General features: G+C 44.0%; 1 pseudogene; it reads right to left on the reverse strand.

The window, feature by feature from the left end:
- Positions 1–8,820: 8,820 nt before the first annotated feature.
- On the reverse strand, positions 8,821–12,714 carry LOC101098628 (annotated as a pseudogene).
- Between the last annotated feature and the right edge of the window lie 351 nt (positions 12,715–13,065).

The raw sequence follows: 13,065 nt of genomic DNA on the forward strand, positions 1-13,065 counted from the left end.
ATTACTTAGTATATATTTTGGCCGTTAGCCCTTCATAGTCTAGTTTAGCTTCCTCAAATTCCAGAAGGTGTAGACCATTTAAGATGCCTCATCTGAGGGACTTCAGAGTCATTTCACCTTCAGGAACCTCTGGGATCTCTGTGTGATAAAACTAGGTCATGTGGCAGGTGTAGTTCTGGACGGTGAGATGTGTTTCCTGTAAATATGTAAACGCTAGGTGGCTAATAGTGGATACCCTACTCTGTTAACAACGTGGGAGGCAAAAAGAACAGGAGATTATGATGCATAAAGCATTTAGGTTTGGTTTCTTATTTTAAGCTTTCATTTGGAGGGCAGATTGAGGGGCGCCTGGGTGGCTCGGTCGGTGAAGCGTCCAACTTTGGCTCAGGTCATGATCTCACGGTTTGTGGGTTCGAGCCCCGCGTCGGGCTCTGTGCTGACAGCTCAGAGCCTGGAGCCTGTTTCGGATTCTGTGTCTCCCTCTCTCTCTGCCCCTCCCCTGTTCATGCTCTGTCTCTCTCTGTCTCAAAAATAAATAAACGTTAAAAAAAAAAAAATTCGGAGGGCAGATTGAATTGAGTCCACACAAATGTGACTTCAGCTGAAGGCCGTGTGGGGTATACACTGCAGGCCCATCAACAGTTTAAAAAATATCATTTAACTCTGGGTCAACACTTAAGGAGACCCTACTCTGCACCAAGCACTGGGCTGGACCTTGTAACCCAGTTGTTTAAAGTAGAGCCTTATTTTTTTTTTTCCCCCGTTTCTGAATTTCCAGAGTATTGACCGGCACTTTTCTCCATACTTTAAGCCTCGCGCTTTCTTCTTTGCCAAGCCACCCTTTGCCTGGTGCTGTGGTAAAGAATCATGAGTTCCCGTTCTGCAGCAGTTCATCAGATAATTGTTCTCTTCCTTTTACGGACTTGATGTAGACACAGCCAATCCAGCTCATTCTGGTCAAGATAGCCCATTTTCCCGAAAATACTTCTCATTTTTTTAATAAAGAAATTGTTTTTTTTAAGAGAGAGAGAGAGGGCACAAGCGAGTGGGGGAGGGGCAGGGGAGGGAGAGAGAGAATCTCAAGCAGGCTCCACGCCAAGCATGGAGTCCGATGCAGGGCTCGATCTTACGACCACTAGATCATGACCTGGGCAGAAATCAAGAGTCAGATGTTTAACCGACTGAGCCACCCAGGCACCCCAATTCTTGTTTTTTTTTTTTTTTAAAGTAAGCTCTATGCCCAACATGGGGCTTGAGCTCACAACCCTGGGATCAAGAGTCAAATTCACTACCGACTGAGCCAGCCAGGCACCCCAGTAGTTCTTTTTTTCTTATCTGGACTGAAGCCCATGTGGCCCTCACCGGACTCTCCAGTAGTCACAGTGCCGGGCAGATAAAAGCTACGTAATATGTATTTGGCTGATTATACTTAGACTTTAGTTTTCTATTCACAGAAGTATTGCTTCAGCTTTTCAGAGATAGATCTCGCTATATACTTTGAAAAGACTCCTCTGAAAGAGCCCTCACAGTCAAACCCGAAGTCTGAGGGACAGAGGACAAATAGGGTAGCACACCTGTGCATCCAGACTGACCAGGACTGTGGACTCAACCAGGCCACCGATTAGCAGGATAACAGTAGGCGAGCGGCTCAATCTCCCTGAACGTCTCCTTCCCGACCTGCACATTGAGAACAATAACCCAACCTCATGAGGGTACTTTGAAGATTAAATAATATAACGAATGTCAACAGCAGGGTGCCTATGCCATTTAATAAACATTCACTTCCTTTTTAATCCTCCCCAAATTTAACTTTGTCGTGAAGTTTGCCAAAGAAAGGAAAAGGTCCCCCAAAGTTGCTTGCTACTTCAAGGATTATAGATTCTCTCATTGCCCCGACTACTCAAGAAGTGTCAGGCACATTCCAAACTCCGAAGGAAATTAAATGGTGTCCCCCTGCCACCCACCAGGGCCCCAAGGCACATTAAAATAACATCAGGGCAATAACTTAAGCTGCAAGTTGGGCTGGCAGGGAGAGTACAGGCCCCACTCCCCAGAAGCTTAGCTACACCTATGGGCACAACCCCAGCAAGGCTCCAGCTGGCTGACGTCACAGTCTAATGTTTTTGCCCCTGGCGCCCGTGGGAAGGAGCGGGAGGGTGAGGGAGGAGTGTGGTGCCTCGGGCGCATTGGAAAAGCCTGCTGGGGACCCCCAGTGGTCATCAGGAGTCATAGGTTTCTCTACGGAAAGAAAGCTTGTAGCCTCAGGGAAAATACCCGGGATTCAATTCTGTTTGTCTTCTTTCGCCGGTAACCAGGGCTTTTTCTCAGAAGTTAGAGGCGTGAGAAAGCAGCCACTTTAAAACCTCCTACACAGCCCTCAGGTCTAGAAATTGGCGTCCTATTGATGTGACAGGGACATCAGAAAGATGACTTCTGACTGGGAGGGTGATCTGAAATGGCCTTCACAATCCTCGACGGGAAAGCAGGAGGCAGAACAAACAGATTGAGGACAGGAGAAAGTTTGAGAGGATCCGTGATGAGCCCCGCTTTTCGGGAGGATGGCGGTCACCGCGACTGCATCCGAGGGCCTACTCCTCAGACCCATTTCCGCGGACACAGAAGAGAGAGAACAGGAAGTCAGGGGTGTCCTGCTCATCAACAAATTGCTGCAGCTCCTGTGTCTCTGTTTCCTGAGTCTTCAGGCCTCTACCCCTCGTGAGAATAAAAAACAAAGCTATGTGATGCTAGGAATAAGTAGTAAAGGGTGCGGCCTAGACTCCAAGGTGTCTGGACAACAGAAATGGACCCAACAAGAATTTATTTACACAAAGTACCAAGACTCTCCTGGGTAGGAACTTTTCTTTTTTGGGGAAAGACTGAGTGAGGTACATGTTAGCGTCAAGGAGGGCTATTGGGGGTGGTTTTTGTCACTCTGATTAATCTCCTACTCAGTGCTCCCTTTTCCTTGCAATGACGAGGCCCAAAGCTCACTCCTCCTTCAGTAGTTAGAGAAGATGTTAAGTCACCAGGTGTGACACCTTCTACCAGAAGAGGCACTGGGGCGTCAGTAGTGCCCAGAGATAGCATCCTGGGCACAGTCATTGAGGACCCCACGTTGTGAAAGTTGTCTGAAACCTTAGTGTCTCTGCTCTCCCTGCTGACTGCCCTGCCCTAGTGGTCACTAGAGGTAGAGCCATCACTTTGGGCACCAACAGCGGTAGGAAACATGACCCCAGACGTCTCACATTTCCTCTTCCCGGAAGAGGAAAATGGCAGACAACACAGGGAGCCAAGGAGCTAATTAGTTTGTTCATTCTTGCATCCTTCAAATGTGCTTGCTGTGGTGGATCAAATGGTGGTCCCCAAAATAGATGTCCATATTCAACCCCCTTTAACCAGTGGAGATGACCTTATTTGACAAAGGGACTTTGCGGGGCCCCTGAGTGGCTCAGTCGGTTAAGTGTCCAACTCTTGGTTTTAGCTCAGGTCATGATCTCAGGGATATAAGATGGAGCCCCAAATTGGGCTCCACACTGGGCGTGAAGCCCGCTTGAGATCCTTCTCTCCTTCTCTCTCTGCCCCTCCCCTGCTTGTGCTCTCTTGCTCTCTCTCAAAATAAATAAACTTAAAAAAAGAAAAGGACTTTGCAGTTGTAGTTAAGTTAAGGATATTGAGATGAGATCATCCTGGCTTACCTGGGTGGACCTTAAATCCAATGACAAGTGTCCACAGAGGAAAGGCACAGAGAGGTCGAGGAGAAAGCCATGTGAAGACAGAGGCAGAAATTGGAGCTGTGTCTGAGAACAAACTGAGGGCGGATGGGGGGTGGGAGGGAGGGGAGGGTGGGTGATGGGCATTGAGGAGGGCACCTGTTGGAATGAGCACTGGGTGTTGTATGGAAACCAATGTGACAATAAATTTCATATATTGAAAATAAAAAATTAAAAAAAAAAAAAAAAAGAAATTGGAGCTGTGTAGCCACAAGCCAAGGAATGTCAAGCCACCAGAATCTGGAAGAGGCAAGGAAAGACCTCTCCTCACAAACCCTCCAGAGGGTGTATGACTCTGCCAGCACCTGATTTCAGACTTCTGGCCTCCAGAACTGTGAAAGAATACACTGTATTGTTTTAAGCCATCAGTTTATGGTAATTCTTAAAGGCAAGCCCAGGAAACTGACACATTTGAAAAAAAAAAAAAAATTACTGAGCATATTCACTATGCCAAATACCTTGCAAGGTACTGGGGATAGAGCAGTAAACAAAACAGACTCTCATAGAGTTTATCATACCAGGAGGGAAGAGAGAAACATGCTGGCGAATAAATAAACAAGAAACTGTCTGAGAATGAAAAGTCCTACAAATAAATATGTCAAGCGTGATGATTTGATAAAGAGTAATCGAGGAATGCTGCTCCAGACAGGGTAATTCAGAAAGGACTTTTCGAGGAGGTAACATTTTAGCTGACGCCATTCAGAAATGACCGGAAAAAAATTGGGAAGAATCAGAGTCGGGATGTACTTTTTCCAAGGAAAGTCAGGATATACTTTTTCAGGATAGGCAGAAAATGCTATTTTGTAGCCACCATTATGCCCCCATAAAAGCCCCTAAACTGTTTGTTTTAGAATTTATTTTTTTTAATGTTTATCTATTTTGAGAGAGAGAGAGCGCACTCTGGCACACATTTGGGGGAGGGACAGAGAGAGAGGGAGAGAGAGAATCCCAAGCAGGCTCCGAACTGTCAGCGCAAAGCCCTGCTGGGGGCTCATTCCTCATTCTCACTAACCGAGAGATGGTGACCTGAGCCGAAATCAAGAGTCATACTCTTAACGGACTGGGCTACTCAGGCACCTTCCCGAATTGTTTTTTAAATTGTGTTTCTTGGAGCCCTAAGGTGTCCGGCTAAAACCTCTCCAGGAGCCATAGCTGGAGGGAGATTTGGAGGGGATGCAAGCAGGCCTTTTTACCCCCGATGTCCCTGCCATCAGAAAAGCAGCAGGCCCTCCAACTTTATGTACATACAGCTTCCAAGTAAGCCTTTACCGAAGAAAGTGTTCCATGGCTTAGAGAAAATTTGACAAACACTGCCTCAAGTTGTCGTAGCCTAGGAAACATGAAATAATGCTATGTAGAATGTGTTTTATCCGGGGCTTCCTGCCCTTCAAAGAAAGTACAGCCGGTAGTTCAAGTTCACCAGGATCTGCACGGACAAAGGGAAAGGCATAGAACTTTATCTCTTTCTCCCGGATTGTCTTCTCTCTGATTGACATCCACTCCTCCAAAAGATCCCATTTTCTCCTCGGGAAAGGAGGCTTTCCTTAGCTAACGCTTACTTAACAAAAAGACGTGCTTTCATCTTGTGGAATAGATTTTTAACTTCATCGTACAATAGTTTCGTTTTCACACTTCGCCTAAATATTTTCTCAGGATCCCACCCTGGTAAGACACATGGATGGCTTCACAGCAGTGCTAAATGAAGTCAAGGACAACCAAATAGAACATCCTGTTGGCAGCAGTCTCCTCCCCTCTGTAGGGGTACACAAAGAAATAAGCAGCAGAAATAAGTGGGTACACTAAAGGTGAAGAACTCTGGGGGCAGGTGAGTGGCTCAGTCAGTTAAGCGTCTGACTCTTGGTTTTGGCTCAGGTCTTGATCCCGCGGTTCCTGAGTTCAAGCCCTGCATTGGGCTCCGTGCTGACAGCTGAGGAGCCTGCTTGGGATTCTGTCTCTCTCTCCCTCTCTCTGCCTCTCCCCCATTCAATCTCTATCACCCTCTCTCTTAAAATAAACATTAAAAAAAAAAATAAGTTGAAGAGCTCTGTGGATTTGGCTAGGCCAAATCTAGACTTCTTAGACCCCACATTTACCTGTTAGCATTAGATCATTTGTGAGTAACAGAAAAAAACTGAATAACAGTGGCTTAAATAAGAGCAAAGGATTTTTTTTTTTTATTCTTTTTAGGCTTATTCATTTTTGAGAGAGAGAGAGAGAGAGAGCAGGGGAGGGGCAGAGAGAGACAGGGAGACACAGAATCTGAAGCAGGCTCCAGGCTCTGAGCTGTCAGCAGAGCCCGACATGGGGCTTGAACTCACAAACCATGAGATCATGACCTGAGCCGAAGTCGGACACTTAATTGACTGAGCCACCCAGGCACCCCAAGGGAAGGATATTTTTATTTCTATCTCTAAGAAGTCTAGGTAGTCAGGCCAAGTCCAGTATGACTCTTGACACTGGTAGGGACTTGGGTTCCTTCTATCTGTCCTGCAGGGGATTTCTATCCCAACATCACTTCATGTTTTAAAATGGCTGCTCTCTCCAAATTTCTACCAACAGGAAGGATGAAGCGGGGGGAAAGGACATGTCTTTTCATTCTCAGGACACTTCCTGGAAGTTACTCTCAGTACTTCTGCTTAAATTTCATTGAACAAAACATAGCCACAAAGAGCTGAGAAATGCAGACCTGTTTTCCAAGTAGCCATCTAGGCTTTTAGGGGCACCTGACTGGCCCAGCCTATGGAGTAGGCAACTCTTGATCTCATCAGGGTTGTGAGTTCTAACCCCATGATGGGTATAGATAGAGATTACTTAAAAGTAAAATGTTATTTTTTTTTTAAATAATTATAAAATGGGGTGCCTGGGTGACTCAGTCAGTTAACCTTCTGACTCTTGGTCATGCTCGGGTCATGATTTCACGATTCGTGAGTTCCAGCACCACACTGGGCTCTCTGCTGTCAGCACAGAGCCCACTTCAGATCCTCTGTTCCCCTCTCTCTCTGCCCCTACCCCTCTCAGTGTCTCTCCTTCTCTCTCAAAAATAAACATTTAATAATAATAAGAATATAATTAGGGCTTTTGTTACTGCCTTCTACCTTCCTGCGTAGCCTCCCTTTGCTCTGCGCTCTGTGTCCCCTGAGCTCTGTCATGTGGCCTTGCTCCCAGTGCCTTGAACAGATCAGCTCCTCCCAACAGAAAGTCTTCGTGTGACGTTTTCTTCTCTGGGTCACTTTTCCCCAGCCCCACAGCACCCTTCTTACCTATTTGATTCCTACTTATCCTTCAGGACTCAGTCAACACTCTCGGTCCCAAACAGGGTCAAATGTCCCACTCCATGATCTCAGAGGAGTTTACACACTTTATCTGTGGCATAACCACGGTTACATTTTGACATTTCCTTGCGTGGTTATTTGATTCGTGATCGTCTCCTCCTTTAAACACTAAGTTAGCTTGTCTGTTGTTCACAACTGTATCCCCAGTATCCCCTGTATTCTTTGCTTAGAATCTATATTTAGAAGATGCCCAAATAAATGAGTTAATGCCATTAAAATTTTGTGCTTCATAAACATGGTGCAAATTTCTCTGAAACAAAAAATCTATTTATGATAAATACAACATATGTGACTCATTACAAACTTTTCCTTCCATTTCATCTGCCAAATTATAAAATAAAACATAAATTTTTCTCTCCTTCATAATCTGGAAAATCTGTAAGGTGTTTTTTTGGGGGGGAGGGGGGTGAGGAGGGTCTTGTATTGGTGAAGTTAGGGATGGGAGAGTAAGGGAGGAGGGTTTGTTTTATTTCTGTCTTTAAGTCTTCCCAATAGCTCCAGGACCTGAGGGATTTTTCTTCTCAAATTTATGTGTAGCTTGCTTTACATTTTGCATTGATCCATCCTTTAATATATTTCTTAAATATACTCACATCAGAGTAGCAGCCTTGCTTTAATATTGAGCCAATCTGACCTTTGGTCCTGTAACTTCAGCGGTTCCCCATGAGCACCTTTATTAAAAAACATTCTGGTCTGTAATTCACCAACACTCACTGTTTTGGGGGTGGTGATGGAATTGAGGCTTGTTCGGGGGATCAGAATTGCACAACTCCCAACACTAATCTTTCACTGAAACTGAGTCACATCTTTCTGTATCCCCTTTGTGTAGAAATAACCATGAATAATAAAATTACTATAGGAGAGAGAAAAAAGAATCAAGAACAAGCTACATATGCAGTGTTTTCCCATTGTAGCCTTCTACGTGATTCCATTGTTAAGTTACCTTGAATCATATATTGTTCTTAATACTGATAAAATAATAATAGCAGCTAGTATTTATTGAGCACTTACTACATGCCAGGCAGAACCGTCAACATAAAGCATGAGAGAACAGTTGGTTAGTCTAATATTATAAAACCAAATACCCTAGAGCCCCCTATACTTGAAATTCACTGTGTCTGACAGCATATGTATATATAAATAGTACAGAAAATCCTCTACCCATGAATTGGTTGGCATAACTCATAAGACTTTGGTTTGACCTCTTTTCCTTCCACATCCAAATCTTGACATGTATCATCATGGATACCCTTCCTTCTCACTTGGGTTTCAAATTAGTAACTAAACCATCTCTCAGGGAGCAAAAATTTTTCCCTACCCTTCAAGATTCTTCTAGCCGGTACAAGAATTGAATTGACATGAGACAGATTAACAGGAAAAAGAACGAAACAAACCAAAAACACCAAAGTTTAATTACATGCACGCTGAAGCCACATAATAAAATAATAATAAAATAAAGAAATGACCAAGGTATGCACTTTTATGCTTTTTAGACAAAGAAACATAAATCTGTGAGGAATTAGGGTGTCTGGGTGGTTCAGTGGATGAAGCGTCCAACTTCAGCTCAGGTCATGATTTCATGGTTCATGAGTTCAAGCCCCATATCAGGCTCTGTGCTGACAGCTCAGAGCCTGGAGCCTGCTTCGGATTCTGTGTCTCCCTCTCTCTCTCTGCCCCAACCTGCTCACATTCTGTCTCTGTCTCTCTCTCTCAAAATAAGTAAACATTAAAAAAAATTTTTTTAATCTGTGAGGAATTGACAGAACAAAGAAAATTTATATTCAAGAGCTTCGTAAGGAGTTCTAAATAAAATTTGGGCTGGAGGCTAGAATAGTAACAGGATTTGTTTAGATAGGCTTCTTTGGCTCTGAATTTCTTTGTCTCTGACAAAATGGATGTCCCTCTATCTCCTGGTGCAGGGAGGGCACGTTTCCCACAGGAGATTTATTTCCTGCTTTTTGGAGCCATAGCAGGAGGGGGTCAGAGTGTTCTTACGCTGGCTGTTTCTTAAGTAACTTTAATTCAAATAATCACTATGTGGCATATTTGGGGGCAGTCTGTCCTGTGCCCCCACACTACCTGTTTAGGTTCTTAGTGATTTATTTCTTAGGTGTGTTTCCCCTATCGAAGGAGAGTTAAGTGAGAATCTAATACATTGATAAGCAACCCACAGCCTGCAGGCTTCATGCAGCCCACCTGGTTTCATTACCCTGTTCCATAATATAACTTCAAGAAGAAGTGAGACTATTAGTAACGGCCAATGATATTGCCCCCGTATATACATATTATAAAACATTCTCCATGGTTTTTTCTTGCTCTAGGTCTCTATCCATTCTGTTCCCGCTGTCTGAAACCCCCAGCCTCCTCTTCTCTGGCAAATTCTGAATCATCCATCATCAGATCTCAGCTCTCATATCTCTCTAAATCCAAATATCCAATGGATGCTCTCACTGTGTAGCATTTACCATGATGTACCATACAGGTGCTATTTATTGGTCTTTATTGCTCAATGGACTATAAACTTCAAACAGTGAAGATCATGTCTTCTATTTGCCTATTTCCTTTTTAGCATAAAATCCAAGTAGAATAAATATCTGTTGAAGATGTATACAAACATATTGACTATTTGGCACAGCCCTGGCTATAACCAAGGAGGTTATGTCTTCCACACTGCTTAATGGCTAGGTCTAAGTTGCCCGATTCTCAAACATAAACTGTACCACAGACTCTTTTGCTTTCACTGCAAAAGCAACAGCCACCCAACCGTGTGAACATAAGCAAACCCACCCAACTACTCCATCCCAAAATAAATGACCATTTTAGGATTCCTTGCCATCAAGTGTCTCTCCAATCAGTCTTTAGTTAGAGAGACTGAAAAAACTATGGGGGACCATTTAATATGAATGTGAGAACTTATCTAAATATTTGAATACATTCATCATGTTTCTTAAATGCTCACAACTTGCAATGGCTCCCTAATATCTGTAGAATAAAAATCCGTATATCTGAGGCAGGCATTCAAGGCTACTTACAATACAAACTTGCTCCTCCCTGCCTTCCCAGCCATTTCTTCCCAACTAAGCACACACTCTATGTTCTGGGCAAATAAATTTGTTTTTCTCCCTAGGAGTCCAAAATGTGCAATCTTTTGCACTATAATGGTAATAACTGACCCTCAAAGAGTTTATTATGTGCCAGGCTCCCTTCTAAGTGCTTTACTTTTTTTTTTTTTAAGTTTATTTATTTAAGAGAGAAAGGTCACAACACGGGGCTCAATTCCACAGCCCTGGGATCATGACCTGAGCCGAAATCAAGAGGAGTATGCTTAACCCACTGAGTCACCCAGGTGCCCCACTAAATGCTTTACTTTATGTTAGCTCACTTAATCCTTACAACAACACTGTTTGGTGGATATTATTATGATCCTCATTTTAGAGATGAGGTGCCTCACGCACCTTGCTTGAGATCAAAGTTAGTATACAGCAAAGCCTGGCTATGAGGTGACTGACCGTGCATGTGTCTCTCACCATCCAGCAGACTCACCCGGGGCTGTTCACAGACGGCGGCACAATTCCAGGAGAGAGCCATGGCGCAAAAGTCTGGTTGAGACCGAGGCTCAGAATTGGCACGGTATCTTACCCACTGCAATCTATTAGGCAAACAAGTGATAATGCCAGCTCATATTCCAAAGGAGGAGGCATATCCTGTTTCTTGAAAGGACAGCAGCAAAGTGACATGTGGATACAGGGAAGGAAATAATGGCAATCAGTTTGCAAGTACTCTGCCACACACGGCCAAAACTAGGTGCCAAGAAAGGTGAGCGAGTCTTCAGATGGCAGCCATGAGCTCACGAGCAGAAGAACAGATTCAGCGGGAACAGAGTAGCAGTCTGTAAAGACTTCTCTTTTTTTCTTTCGGCTTTTTTTTTTTTTTTCTTCAAATTTGTTTATCAGGAGTGACTGAAAAAACGACAGTTGAGTCCCATCATCACGGAAATGGCTTTAGGAGAAGACTGGTCAGATGAATAGTATTGCTTCCCATTTCCAACCAGTCAATAGTTGCCATTGATAAATAGATAGCCAACAGTCTGTCGAGAATGCTCAAGATATGTTATACGCTACAACATGCCTGTTCACAGGGTGAAAAAGCCAGGAAATAACTCACGTGAACTTCTCGATTTCATCATGCAAGACAAGCACAAAAGCACCGCCCAGGCCTCTGCAAACATTGCACAAAGCCCCCTTGAGAAAAGCTTTGGCTCCTTCATCGCGAGCAGTATTCCTCCGGCAGTCAAGCATGCCTGTGCACATGATATCAGTTCCTTTGCGCCCTGACTGTACCATCACACGGCGACAAAGAGTGTCAACCAGATAGAAAGTCAACACAGCAACCTCTGTGACGGATTGTGCGATCATCCAGCTGATGGAGATGTGAGTACTCTTGGGATCTGGATGCATTCCCTTTGCAGTGTCAGATACTGAAGTAGGCAGCTGCGCAGAAACATTAAAGCCTTTCTACAGGACCTTAATCCCATCAGATTTGTAGTTCTTAACCAGGCAGTCACGGAGGCCCCTGAATTCCCTTTCAGCTCCAGCTTTGCCCACGTCAGCTGCTAGAAGGGTATGGGCAAAATCAAGAGGGGACACAAAACACAGAGACGTGGCCCCAGAGGCGCCACCTGACCCGATTCCCTGCAAAGTAACACCAAAACTGGGTTCTCTTGTCCACACCACCCAGGAAGATCTGCTTGTATTTAACTTGAAAGGCAAAGTTAAGAGCCTGAGTGGGAAAGTATCTGATGATATTGGCCAGCCAAGTTGCCACACCAGAAGGACAGGACTCCCTGCTCCTTGGAGATACGAACCACACAGTCTCTAACGCCCGTGTAGTGCTTATCTGCGGTGATTTGCTTGCTGGCATGTTGCACCTGCAGCAGCAGCTTAATCCGCTCGATGGGTGCTACCGAGGGGTCTTGGAGGTGGCCGCAGACACTCCACCCACCAGGAAGTCCTCGACAAAGGACACAGCAGCACTGGTCATGTTGAAAGGAAAGAGGAGGCGGGAGATGGCAGAGTAGTTCGTAAAGAGTTCAGTTGTCCCCTAATTCTACACAAATCACTACAGAGGTTTCTGGGGGAACTCGACAATTTGATTTTTAGGTTTATGCAGAAAAGCAAATGGCTTTTTTAGATAAGATAAGAAAAGCCAAGGCAATGCTAAAGAAGAACGAGATGGGGACACTTGTCCTTGCACATGTCAGGACCAATGGAACAGACCAGAGGCCAGAAGCAAACTCATGCATATATGGAAGCTCAATTATAAAGGAGTATGTATCACACCATCTGTGGGAAATTAAACACTTTGCAAAAGGCAAAACCAGAATAACTTTAGAAGGCAATATAGAATATTTTACAATATGGAAGAAAAGAAGGATTCCTTATGCAAGACCCCAAATCACCAAGCAGCTGGGGAGGAAGGCCACATTTACCACGCTAAAATTTGGGCTTTCCAGGAGTTCATCAAAAGACACTAGAAAGAACATGACCAGACAATCCAGTGTAGAAATGGAACAGGGGTAGGTGGATAAAATAGAGCAGCAAAGCAGAAATGACTCAAACTGATCACAAGCCACAAATTGAGAAAGAATATTTGCAATATAAACAATCAATAAAAGATTGTTATCCAGAATTGCTGAAGAACTCTTCTAAGAAAAAAAAAGCAGAACAAAAGATACACCAGTTATTTCATAAAAGAGGAAATGCTAATGGTGAAAAAATATGTAAAAGATGTCCAGTCTCATTCATAATTAAGTCAAAAAAAAAATGAAACCAAAATCAGATGCCATTTTATGCCTCCTTGCTTTTGCAAATTTTAAAATATCTGACAATGTCAAGTGTCTTCATAATGAAGATGTTTAGCAACAGAAACACTCACACACTGCCAGTGGGAGCACAATCCGCATG

This window comes from Felis catus, chromosome B1 (assembly GCF_018350175.1).
Source record: "Felis catus isolate Fca126 chromosome B1, F.catus_Fca126_mat1.0, whole genome shotgun sequence".
Classification (NCBI taxonomy): Eukaryota; Metazoa; Chordata; class Mammalia; order Carnivora; family Felidae; genus Felis; species Felis catus.